Raw genomic sequence first — 14,068 nt, 5'->3', positions numbered from 1 at the left:
TAATATATTTTTTTATTTATTTATGATAGTCACAGAGAGAGAGAGAGGCAGAGACACAGGCAGAGGGAGAAGCAGGCTCCATGCACCAGGAGCCCGACGTGGGATTCGATCCCGGGTCTCCAGGATCGCGCCCTGGGCCAAAGGCAGGCGCCAAACCGCTGCGCCACCCAGGGATCCCATAACCGAGTTCTAAGTACATAGAAGGTGATCGGTAAATGGAAGCTATTATCTTTATCAAACATAAAATAATTTGCCATCTATTACCTCATTTAATCATATCATGTTAATACATAATATGAAGTAGGCACAGCAGACATCATTATGTCCAATTTTTATAATGAAAAGAAACCCCAGAGATTAAATGATGTATTTGTTTACCCATTCAACAACTACTTTTTGATCACATAATGCCAAGAGATGGAAATTTAAAGATCAAAAATACAAAGATGACCCTCCCCCCCTTTTGCCTTGGTGAATTTCCAATATGGTGGGGGGGGGAGAGAAAAATGGTAGGACGTTACCAATAATTATAATATTGCCATAATAAAAGTGTACACAATTGACAGAATCCAGGAAATGGCACCAAGTCATTCTCTGAGAGCCAAGGCAGTTCTCAGAGACATGACCAGAGTTGAGTGGAAATGTGTAGGAGTAAGAGCTTGGTGGTTGCTTAGGATTGGGCTCTGCTTTCGAGGAAGAGGGAGCAGTCCTACAGGGGCTTGGAACTGGGGAGCCAAGCTAAGCTGGAGTAATCATAAGAGATTCAGTGTATCTAGACCATGTCTGTCGCCCTCAGTGCTCCTGGCATTCGGGTTAGTGGTAGGAATGGTCCTCTGGGGACTGTCCTCTGTATTGTAGGAAGTTTAGCCCAATTCCTGACCTGTACTTACCAGACCCGGCAGCATCCCCCTGCCCCCACCATCCTGAGCAAAGGTCTCCCACAACTGAGAACCACGTCTCGAGAATTCAGGTGAAAACCGAGGCTGGCGTGACAGCCAGATCACCGTAGGCTTTGTCTGCCGTACCAAAGTAATTTCTGTTTTTTCTCTTAGGTGATTGTGAACCATCTTTAATAAGCATATGGGGACATCCTTTTATTGTAAGTCACACAGAATGCACATGCCCCCCTTTACCTGCCTGTGAATTCATCAACAGCGATAATTCAAGTTGCACGAGCTCCTGCCACCATCCGCTGATACAGAATTTACAATTATTTTCCCTTCTGCAAAACCTCCTCCTCTCCTTCTCCCCATTAAGTGGTGTGTGTGTGTGTGTGTGTGTGTGTGTGTGTTTTGAGTCCCTGGAAATTTCTCACATATGCTAATGGACACATTTCCTGCAGCTTCTGCTGCTCCGTTAGGAACTGCTGCTGTGCTGGACGCCAGAAATCCCCACAGAAGGCCAAGAAGTCGTCGCTGGGATAACATGCACAGAACCAGGCCCCTCACGGGCCAGGCTTAGAGCACCTTAGCGAGCCACACGGTCCTGTCCCTGTCCGCCAAACACATTTTCAGTGACACTTGCAGTCCTCAAGCCTCATGGCCGCAATGCCATGTGGAGACCACATCCAGGCTCATTAAACCCCTCTCCTCCTTCTAGCCCCACCCTCACCTCCCATCACTTCCCTGGCACCATTCTCTAAAAACAAAACAAGCCAAACCAGAAACCTTCTCAATGTCATCTGTGTGCAGCCTTGCTCTGAGCTTCAAGAGAAGGCCTCTCCCCTGGCTACCTCGAGGCACCTCTTATCCTTCTTTTCTGCTTCCCTGTGTTTTTTTTCCCCTCTATTATCTATATCATAAAAATCTAGAGAACCAATGAGATGACTAGAGCATAATCCTTGGAGGGCAAGAGATAAAGAAAGTGGGGAGAGCCTGAGTCCCCAGAGTGGGCAGCAGGAAGGTCAAGGCTAAGAATTTTGTATTGTAGGATGTTTAGAAGGTGGAGCAGCCCGCAGGAGTGCTGGCCCTGTCCCTGAATCAGCGACGTTGTACTGGTGGCTGCAAGTGCTTCATGAAGCCCCGATGTGCCCTCCCTCTCCCATGCAGAATGGCTTTCATGGGAGGGAATTTCGTTTCCTCTGCCCACCGTGCATCACAGTTTCTCCTGCTGTTCTCAAGCTCCCTCTGGGTGGCTGCCACCAGCCTGCCAAGTGTCACCATGCCTGGATATTTGAGCCACTGCCGAACAAAAGATTCTCAGGAGACTGAGGTCATTTGAAGGGGTATTTGTTTTGTTTTTTAAAGATTTTATTTATTTATTCATGAGAGACACAGAGAGAGAAGCAGAGACACGGGCAGAGGGAGAAGCAGGCTTCCTGTGGGGAGCCCGATGCGGGATTCGATACCAGGACCCCAGGACCCCAAGTTCACACCCTGAGCCAAAGGCAGATGCTCAACCACTGAGGCCCCAGGCGCCCAGGAGGGGACATTTGATTCCCCTCCTGACTCGGCGTTACATTCCGTTAGAGAGGTCCTACAGCGTTATTGGCAGTTCTGCTATACTTAGAAGAATTCACTAAATTAGACCCTAAATTGTTTACTTAGAGCCCCCAGACCCTTCCAGTTGATTGGCTCAGCAACAGATTTGAAAAACAACCATAGTACTGTAACTAAAGTCATTATTCCCTCTGACGATTAGAATTTGTTCTCGGGTCAGCTGACTCAACCTCCCTTATCTTCCCTTAGGAGCCCATATACACTGCTCAATGCCACCCCTCCTCCCACCCCCCAAGACCTACAGTGCTCCCTAGCATTTACCTTACGCTTGGGCCATGCGCTTTCCAGATAGGCTCACCGCAGCTGATCTCTATTTTTGGATGCAGCCTACCTGTAAGCAGGTATTTCCACTGAAATAGATTCCCTGATCCTCATTTTTATGTGTGTGTTTATTTCTTGACATCAGCGTGTATGTTTTCCCTACAAGCCACCTTGAATCTTTTGTAGAATGACATAGATGGTAAATAAAGATATTAATGAGTCTGTGCATTCGACATACATGAAGTGGAAATGGAGAGCAAAGAACCAGGTGCAAATGAGCAAAAGCTTGACTGACCCCCTGGAAGGGAAAATAGGTGATTTGGGAAAAGGCACATATCACTTCTAATCAAATGTAAAAGTACAAAAAAGGCGGAAGGGGACAGGACCCTTCTTGTTGACCTGGCGTTCCCAGAAAATGAGGCAATCCACTGAAGCTGGTTCTTTTTTTTTTTTTAAGAAAATACATTTTCGTTTTGTTATTTATTTATTTATTTATTTATTTATTTATTTATTTATTTATGATAGTCAGAGAGAGAGAGAGAGAGAGAGAGAGAGAGAGAGAGAGAGAGAGGCAGAAACACAGGCAGAGGGAGAAGCAGGCTCCATGCACCGGGAGCCTGATGTGGGACTCGATCCCAGGTCTCCAGGATCGCGCCCTGGGCCAAAGGCAGGCGCCAAACCGCTGCGCCACCCAGGGATCCCTACATTTTCATTTTTAATCGTTTTATGGAAATCTTTCTAAATAGAAGCTTACAAACTTTCTGAAAGTTTCAGAAGATATTGACAAATTGATATTATCTTTCTGTGATTGAAACCAGCATCATAAAAAAAAAAAAGAAACCAGCATCATGAGCATCTGCTCTGACACCGTACCCTACCCACAGCGATGCCATGATACCTTCCCTTTTAGTATCTCTTAGAGCCTTCTGTATGTTGAGTGCTTACGCTGTACCTGGCATTATGATCAATGATCCATCCAATATCTCCTGACTCTCACAAGAGACATCCTTCTCTTTTTTTTTTTTGCCCTTTTACCAAATAGCTTCATTTATGTTGTTTCTTAAATTCTTGCTGCCTGCAATTTATGATTTTTTCCCTGTCTTCTTGCTTATAATCTGGAATCACCTTGTTCTCAGCTTCTGATTTTCTCTTTTTTTTAATCTCCTGCGTGTACTTCATAGGACTATGTGTCAAGGAAGTTGGGGTCTAAAGGAGAGTCTCATGGTTTGGTTGGATTAAATTAGATGCATTTCTTCAGATTTTACAGTTACTTGGGAGGCCCCCAGTGTGCTACCTACAAGGGCCAGGTTAAGCAAACCCAGAGTTCCTCAGCCAGCCAGCTAGCTCTTCCTATTTACAGAGTTGAAATGGGTTGGCTTTCATTCAATGTCCCTTGAATGCATAAACTTCCAGTAATGGGGAAAAAAATTCCTCTTGGCACACCTGGGTGGCTCAGCGGTTGAGCGTCTCTGCCTTTGGCTCAGGTCATGATCCTGGGGTCCCTGGATCGAGTCCCACATCGGGCTCCCCACAGGGAGCCTACTTCTCCCTCTGCCTGTGTCTCTGCCTCTCATGAATAAATAAATACAACCCAATCTTTTAAAAAAATCCTCTTATTTTATATATGTTGATACTGACAGATGATGAGAAGGTAATTACTGCTTATTTGAATTTAATATGTCTGAGCATTTATCTTTTGAAAATGAATCCTAGACTTTCAACCACATGTAACCCTGTGCACATATCATTTGTTTGAACTTATTACAGTGGCTAAAAAAGGTTTTTTTTTAAGAATTGTTTCTACCTCTGGGTATATCTTAGTCACAGAGGTTTAATAGAATTTGTTTAAACCTTATGAAAACTGTACTTAGTTATGTCTTGATGGGAGTTGCTCACTGGATTCATTAGGGATCACACTAGAGAATAAGACTTATTGCATTGAAAATAAAATGTATAAATGAAGAAACAAAGTGTTAAGACTTCTTAATATCTGTTAGAATGTGCTAGAATGACCCATACTATGTGGATATGGCCAATAGGTTAGGATACTGAGTTTTTATTTTGATGTTTTTCACAGTCCTACAGTTCTTTCTTTCTAGGTTGGCAGACACCATAGTGGAGCCAAGGGAAAGGACTGTGATAGATATTTTTGTGAAGGCCTTGAGTTTGGGGATGATATGGGAACCTTCACAGTCTAGTGCTCTATGCTATGTTTAGGGGTAAGGGCATAGACTATGACCGGGTTAGAACCCGGGTCATCACTTTTCATTTGGACAATCTTCCCTTAATAAACTATAATCCAGACAAAAATAATGAGATATTGAAAAAGATAGCTCCATTTCTGGAGTTGTAGCTCATCTCATAACTCTAGGGGACAGCCAACCCATCGTGGAATAGAAATAACAGGAGACTGGGGAGTGGGTCTAAGGGTCAGGTCTAGGCCCTGGCTCTATCACTTACTAACTTAATGGTTTCCAGCAAGTGCCTTTCAATTTTATCTCTAAGTTTAAGGGAGTAGTAATGCCTACCTCAGAGGGTTGCTGGGAGAGCCACAAGCAACGATATGTGTCTGAGAAAGACTTGGAAACTTCCATGCATTATCTATGCCTCTTTCCTTTTCTTTTCTTTTCTTTTCTTTTCTTTTCTTTTCTTTTCTTTTCTTTCTTTTCTTTTCTTTCTTTTCTTTTCTTTTCTTTTCTTTCTTTTCATTTCTTTTCTTTTCTTTCTTTTCTTTTTTTCTTTTCTTTTTTCTTTTCTTTTCTTTTCTCTTTTCTTCTTTTCTTTTCTTCTTTTCTTTCTTTCTTTCTTTCTTTCTTTCTTTCTTTCTTTTCTTTTCTTTCTTCCTTTCTTTCTTGATTTTTCTTTCTTTCAATTGTATGTATTTATTTGACACAGAGAGAGAACCGAGAGCACGAGTGAGAACAGCAGAGGGGGAGGGAGAAGCAGACTTCCCAATGAGCAGGGAGCATGATGTGGGTCCCCCAGGGGTCATGACCTGAGCCCAAGGCAGATGCTTAATGACTGAGCCAGGAGCTACCCAGACACCAACCCTCCATGGCTTTTCTTAATATCATTTGGAATTTTTTTCCCTAGGTTTAATCTCTTTTCACATCAGCATCTGGATGTGTGAGTCCTTGAAGGGAATAGGAGTCACAAGGGAACTGAGGTTCACCACGTGGAATTTAGCAAACCTTTAATGGGGCTACTTTAGGGTGATACCTCCATCTGTCCTTTCCTGTCTCTGTTGAAGTACAATGTCTACCCCAATACTGATTCATCAGCCACAACTGAAAATGCATTGTATCTGCTTCCCTTCCGTAAAAAGACCCAGTTCAGGCAGTCTCCTAGGCAAACCAGCAGGTACTTTTTGGTTTAGTCCTGTCCACCATTGGCCTAAATTCACTATTTTCACAATATCTCAGGATCTCTCTCTCTCTCTCTCTCTCTGGAAAGATCCCTCTGCAGTGATCACATTCTTTAGGAGGAAGTTGAAGAAGAAATAACATATAATATACTTAATATGTGCTGGTACATGTCATGCTTCACCGTAATGAGCCATCAAACTGACCTTGGGACAAAGAGAGTACCAACCTATATTATGGCTGAGGGAATCATTGCCTCTAAATTTCTTACTTAAATTCATACTGATGGTAATGGGCCGAGATGGACCTAAACTTTTCTCTCTGATGCTAAGTAATGCCAGCATCACTAGACCAGGCTGCCTCCCAGAACATTAGGAGGCAGCTGGAACTGGCTTCATGTTTGGAAAGGGCCAGAGGATTCCATTGAAGAAATTATAAGACACATATTATGGTATTTTTTCTGTTACTTTGTACACTTGAGAAAATCAGATAACTTCTTAAAACCCATCCCCCACCCCTGCTTGCATATCTCCCCAGCTTGCTGAGGTTCAAATGAAATAATAAAAGCAAAAGTGGTTGGCAGGCTGTTAGGTGTTTCATGACAGTGAGAAATTGGTATTATCCTAACAGACCTTACCATATTTTGTTTGATGTTTAAGAGGGTACAGGTAAGAATTTTACTCAGCTACTACTTCCAGAAAGTGACATTATTTCCCTTTATCCAGCGGGGTGGCGTAGGAGAGCTAGCTCCTTGTATTCTTGGCCATGGCTGGTGCCAGTCAAATTTGAGGTAAAGCTGCCACTCGTTGATCAAACTTGCATTGGATTTGTGGTATAATCTAGTTTTAATGGCAGTACATCTACCACTTTTGGTATCTAGGCTTAGGAAGACTGGGCTCAGCCTCTCAGTTTATTAACTTCTCCATCTGGGTAAGGAACTGTGAGGTGCTTCTTAGAGTTTCTTTAGGTCTATTATAGAACGAACAAAAATGGGATGGTTTACCACCGAAGTAATCTGATCCTCAAGTTTATTAGAATCACATACAGTAATAATGCTAGAACTAGAAGGAAGAATGTACAGATTGACTGATCATTTTCTTTGCTTATTAATTCCGAACTTTATTAAGAACCTCTACGTGAGGGAGAAAAAATGAAATAACACAGTTCCTGCTCTTCAGAGACTCAAAGTCTGGGGTAATTTAATAAATCCCATCAATTGTTCACTAAGGACCACATAATCATTAGTTGGTGGCCATGTCAAAGAAAACCTACCTGGAACGTTCTAATTCATAAAAAATTTGTAGAGAGCCTTTCACCTCACCAACTCCTTGCAAACATTTGAATCTTTGAATCTATTCTTTGAAGGCTTATATTCATTTGTCAGCATTTTAGAGCAGGACGGACAGTCACATCCTGGCATTGTAATTCATGGCTTGTTTCGCGTGTGAGTTTCGTGTATATATTGGCAGAGGACGCAGTGAGTAGCACAGTGATGAATATCTTGGCCTTGGAAAGAGCCTCATCTGCCCCTAGCACACGTGTGTACAAGGACCTGGGCAATTATTCAATCCTGCAAATTTCCATTTCCTTTCTCTGTCAGAAGGGGTCCTGGTACCTACCTAATCGGAGCTGGGAGGAGGACGAAAGGAAATAAAATATGTCAAATTGCTAGTGTAGTATCTGGCACAAAGGAAGTGTTCAAATTCTAGTTGTCATGACGATCCATACATGTATACACGTCCCTGCAGCATCTTGGGAAGAAGCCTGTCGCCATGCTGATTCTGACACATGGTACCTGGTTGGTCTTGAGAAAGACACTTAATTTCTCCAAGCCTTGATTACTTTTTCCCATATAGTGAAAATAATAATAGGTATCCTTTGGAGCCAGTGAGGGGATTTTCATGTATTTGTGCATTTATTTCATGCGGCTATGTCAAGCCCCTATTATGCACTAGGCAATGTTCAAGCTGCTGGAGAATCAGCAGTGAATAAAGGTGACATAACACATATAAATTGCTTGGCAGATAGCAGGAACTTAATAACTGTAAGTAACCACATGTTACAAATAATTATAGCAGATCGGTTATTACCATTCAATCAAACTTGGTTATAATTATAATTTGCATTAATATTATTTATTAAAAATCACCATTCCCCCCATTAGATATATTTATCTCCTTGTGCATGTGTGATTTCAATATACTGACAGTCCAAACAGCCCTTTGCAGGTTAGAGACCCCTGGGACCAAACATTTGAATTTCCAGACATTTGCATGTGTTTCATCTTCCACTGGACCTTGCGTTTGACCTCAACTCCAGTCTCTGAATTTCCATTTAATAAGAAGCTGAGTGGAAAATGAGACCTTCACCCTTGGAAATCCCTTTATTTCCACCTGTGTTTACAAAAATGATGATGCCTTGCAATGAACTTGCTCCTCTCGCAGACTTCTCAAAATGTGTTCGAGGAATCGGCAGTGATAATTTGGTTCTGAGCCCAACTCTCTCAATTTAAACGATCGCACCAGCAACTGTGAGTTTCATTTGCTTCCTGGATCCATCTGCTTCCCAGTGTATTATTAGGTCTGTGTAACAGGTCCCGAGAAGGACCTCATTAGGCACTGAGGTGATGTACTGCTTGGGCAAGAAGGAGTCTGTCTCGGTTGTTCACGAATGCCTTAATTCATTAGCTGAGCGCCGGAGCCACCCACAGATCTGTGGGATCCCTGCGTGGAGTTGGCCTGGAAGTCACATGGCCCGAACGCTGGTGGGTTAACTTCTGCCCGAAATGCAATCACACAGAGTACTGACCTGACTGAGTCTCTCACTTGGTTTAGCGAAGGACGAGGCCATAAGCTCAGACCACTTCCTCCAGCCCCACCTCCCAATTGACTCATAGCAGCAAGGACATGTAGGCCAGTGGTTTTCAGAGCTGGGTTTCGTTGGAGGGGACTTCAGGCTGATGTGGGCAGAGGTGGGGGAGGGCAGTTCTGACTCCCCACTCTTTTAGGCAAGAACAGCTCTGATGATAATTGTTTCATATTTCGCTTTTTCTATGAAGTTTTATTTTTAAAAAGTATTCCTGGGCCCATTTACTTATTTATTGTTGGAAACAACACTGGAGGGTAGTTGTTCTGTGTCTCCTCCCCTCTTAACCCTTCTCTTCCCCTCCTACATGTGGCGATCTCAGGCACCTCTCCTCAGCTGCTTGGGGTACTGCTCCTAACTGAAAGCTGGTGTCCGGGGTGACTTGAGAGGGGTATCCCTCGATCCTCTATTTCCATCAAGGTCCTTCCAAGCCGCTCCTGTTTAAGTTTTAACATGCACACCACTCCACTGGTTATTTCATTAAAATACAGATTCTGATTCAACAGATCCGGAGGGAGACCTGAGATTCCTAGCAGGCTCCCTGGTAATGCTGATGCTGCTGGCCTGGGGACCTCCCGCTGTGTGGGGAGGGTCTAGGTAATTATCATGTGTTTGGTGCAGGAACACGGATACTCAAATGCCTCCTTACCCCATCACTAATTGACCTGTAGCCCCTGTGCAGAAATTCTGGAGTTGCTACTGCTTCATCATACTAGCCTGCAGGAAGTGAAGGCTTCCCTACCCCAACCCCAACCAGGCTAACGACTCCCCACAGTGGGGGGAACATCATGGTGGTAACCACTTGGATTTTCTCTTTCAAAACGAGAAGCAGAGGTGGGGATCTTATTGAGCACCTGCTACTTGACAGATGCTGTGTCAGGCACGTAATGTACAATAATATCACATCTGATACTCAACATTTCTGAGAGATCCATGTTTAATAGTCATTTTACCTTTAAGGGAACCACAACAGTATGGCTTATGCTGCAAAAAACAATGGCAAACCTCCCTAAAATTTCTTAATGACTGCTATCCAGCTTCCTCCATTCCTATGAGCTTCTTGGATCATGCGGCTGGTTTATGGAACGAGTAAGATCCATGGCCAGAAATAGACCAGAAACCCCCAGCCCAGGGATCTCCCTCCTGCATGTTGCCTTTTATATCTGCAAAGAACATTAGATTCTATCTACAGAGAGAGATGGATCTTTCAACTAGAGTGGCAGTGGCATCATGTCATGAAGTGGTTTTCAAATTTAGGCTTGAGTATCATCTGGAGAGCTTGTTCATTTTGATTCAGATTTAGTAAACATGGAATGGAACCTATAAATACACATTTTTAACAGTGACCTGGGTGATTCTCATGTAGATGGCCACAGTGTGGCCCTTTGAAAATACTGCTATGTCTTAGCAAGCCCAAGACTGGGAATCAAGAGACCTGGATGTGAGACTTGGCTCTGTGCCCTGCATCCCTCAATCCACCCCCTCTGTCACAGTTTTCCCATAAAAAAAAAAAAAAATTGGGCTATAGCAGTGGACCTTAATCTCAGCACATTAGAATCATCTGGAAATTTTTACAACTATAAATAGCCCAACCTTGCCTCTGAGATTCCAATTCAGAGGTCTGAGGAGAGCCTGGATATTGTGTCTGTTTGTTTGTTTTTCCAAAGCTCCCTAGGTAATTCCAATATATAGGTAGAATTTCGAACTTTTTTTATTTTTTAAAACAAATCATGGTGTCACCAGATTATCCCACAAGCACCTGAGATATGCCCTCTGCTAGTCTTCCTAAGGAAGACCGTGGGAGTTGTCACCCTCTCTCAGGGTGGACAGGGCTATATTCCGCAATATGGGGCAAAGAGAGATTTGTACATTTTTGATGATTTTGGTAGTGACTGAACATGGTAAAAATCACTTTCATCTCTTGCTCCCACTCCCTGTGAGAGCCCTGTGCCATCAATGATGACAGTATGCAGAACTGTCCACTGGGCTCCTTACATTCTCTCCCTTAACTCTCAGAACACTTTTTCCCCCCCCAGGAAAGTTTTTGTTTTACAAATGATGAAGAAATCTCCAAGGGGACACATGGTCTTCAGAAAATGTCACTTCTGAGGTTTTGAGTAGGGGTTTGAACCCAGATCAGTCAAGCTCAAAGTGGTCTCTTTTCTAGTGGATCCCCAGAACCCACTGTCTCTCCTTGGTCTGCTTCTCCTTTGCTTTCTGAATATGGTTCTTTGGAGACAGGACCTATATTAGACTTTCAGAGCTGCCATTGCAAACCACCACAGACTGAGTATAACAACAGAAATTAATTTTCATCCTGTTCTGGAGGCTGGAAGTCCAGGCTCAAAGTGTCGGCAGGTTTGGGCTGAGTCCTCTTTCCTTGGCTTGCCGACAGCCACCTTCTTGCTGGGTCCTCACACAGCCTCTTCTCTGTAACAGTGCACTCCTAGTAGCCCATCCTCTTCTTATATAGACACCAGTCCTACTGGTTTAGGGACTCACCCTTATGGCTGCATTTACCTTTTATCACCTTTTTAGGGGCCCTATATCCAAATGCAGTCACACTGTCAGGGCTTCAACATATCAGTTTTGGGAAGACACAATTTAGGCCCTAAAAGGATCTTGGGTTTATTTTACCTCATTAACATATATGGATTAACAACCCTCAGACCAGTTCGTTGGATGTGGGTGAAGAAATTCTCAGTGAGCCACATTGTCAAATCCCTTTATTAAGTCAGTTTTCAGAGTATTAGATCAGCAAGCACTGGGCTAGACACTGTGGGTTCTTCACAGATACCCCCATGAAGCATACGTGGGGAGGTCCCAAAAATTATGTGTCATAATTGTATAGATGTATAAATATGCATTTTTCTGGGGAGAAAATCCATAGTTCTCATTAGATTTTCAAAGATTTCATGTGACCTCCAAGAGCTTAAGCAGTGAAGAAGGCCTTTCTCAGCTCTTGAGGTCTGAGAGTCCAAATAGAGATATTCTGTGCTCTTGAGGGCTGCTAAAGTAGTATCCTGAAGCTGTCATCATTCTGCTCACCCTTCAACCCCTGGGTCGAGGAAAGATTATGATTCTGGACCAATCAGGGTAGGTTTCTTGGAGGAGGTGGGCATTAGGTCTAAAAGTCTGTCAGCCACACTCAGTGAGTAAGGAGAGGATAGAGGGTTTCTTACATCTGAGGTTAGGCCAGAAGATTCTGATCTTTTGATAAGAAAAAGAAGGAACAGGACATCCCGGTGAGACGATTAGGATTTGCCAAACTTATAAGAGTGTGCATTTTGCAAACGTATCTTCAGGGAACAATCTCCCAGAATGACTCAGCAAAAAACAACTTTTTGAAACTTCTGTCAGGTACTCATTTTTTTCCATCCCCATCTTCATCTGTGTAGTTGTTGCAGCCTATAGATCCTCTGATCCTCTTACTTGGATGGTTTCTATATTTAACTAACTGGGTCCTTGCCTTCTGCTTTGCCGATCTCGAATCCCTGCTCCATGCTGTTGTTAGACCAGATTTTCTAAAAGTCTTTGTTTCACTCTCCTCCTTGGCATTCTGAAGACTGTTTATTTCAAGCCTATTAAAGCACTTTGCAAATAGTAATATGCTGTCTAGAATTGTAAGTAGTAGTTATGTCTTCCTGTTAGAAGGAATTAGAGGTATCCGTTCATTTCAAGCACGCTCACAGATAACTAAGTAAACCATAACATGGGTCAAACATCATCCTCTGGCTCTGAAATGGGGTAGGTGATGATGATAGAATTAATAGCCAAATTTTTTTGAGTTCTTACCATTTTCTAGGGCTATTTTTACCATTTTGTGTCTATGAACTAAATTTACCTTGCCAAGAATCTTGCACAGTAGATACTCGCTGTTATTCTGATTTATATGTAAAAGAGCTGAGACAGTAAGGGGTTTAAGACCCGAGAGCTAGTAGAGGTTGAAGACAGGATCCAAACCCAGGTAATCTAGATCTAATATTGCAAGAAGCGTTGAAAGAAAATATGAAAATAGTAACTTGATGGAATGAGCACTGGGTGTTCTATGCAACTGATGACTCACTGAATTCTACTTCTGAAACTAATAAAACACTATATGTTAATTTAATTGAATTTAAATAAAATAAATTAAAAAATATAGTTATATTGTATAAAATCACTTTAAAACTATCTTTCAAATTCCTTTTTTTTTAATTGTTTATTTGAGAGAAAGAGAGAGCGAGCATGAGGGGAGGGGAGGGCAAAGGGAGAGGGAGAAGCAGACTCTCGGCTGAGCAGGGAGCCTGATGTTGATGCGGACCTGGGTCCCAGGACCCTGAGATCATGACCTGAGCCAAAGGCAGATGCTTAACTGACTGAGCACCCACTGCCCCTATCTTTCAAATTTCTAATTAAGTATACTTTAATTCTCTTTCTTTGATAAAGGTTTATCAGTAGAATTTATTTATGTTTACTGGCCATTGTTAGAGACTCTGGAGACTCATAAATAGAACCTGGGGAAGGAATTGAAAAGAGTATGTAGATTTGTTGAAGGTAATTGAACAAGAATTGTGAGAGAAAGGGGCTGGGGAGCAACGGAGTTAATTAGCATGCTTATGGACATAGGAGAATATATTAGGTGGCCATTGCTATAATAATGCTGCATAACAAATTACTCCCCAGATTTCAGTGGTTTACAGCAGACACTTATTTATCCCTCAGAGTTCTGCAAGTCAGCTGGGAGACTGGTTCAAGCTTGAGTTGGTTCAGTTTGGTTCTATCTATCTGTCATTGTAGAACTCAGGTCTTAAGCCACAGTGTTTACAAGACTATTATCTTCCTAAGATATAAGGCAGGAGTGGAAGAGACCAAGTCAGACAACACAAGCCAATGCAAAGCCTCTGCTTGCTTTATATTCACACACATTTAATTGGTCAAACAAGTCACATGCCCAAGACCCAAGTCCTCACAGAATAGAAAAGTAAAATTTGTCCTCAGTGAATGATGGCAGAGGTTGGAAGGGAAGGAAAATTATTACAGTCTGCCATAGAGAGATAAACTGAGGTTGAAATAAATCCTACCTAGTGAAAGGCAGTATGA

The sequence above is a fragment of the Nyctereutes procyonoides genome, unplaced genomic scaffold, assembly GCF_905146905.1.
Source record: "Nyctereutes procyonoides isolate TBG_1078 unplaced genomic scaffold, NYPRO_anot_genome, whole genome shotgun sequence".
Taxonomy (NCBI): domain Eukaryota; kingdom Metazoa; phylum Chordata; class Mammalia; order Carnivora; family Canidae; genus Nyctereutes; species Nyctereutes procyonoides.
This window is presented reverse-complemented; position numbering follows the sequence as displayed.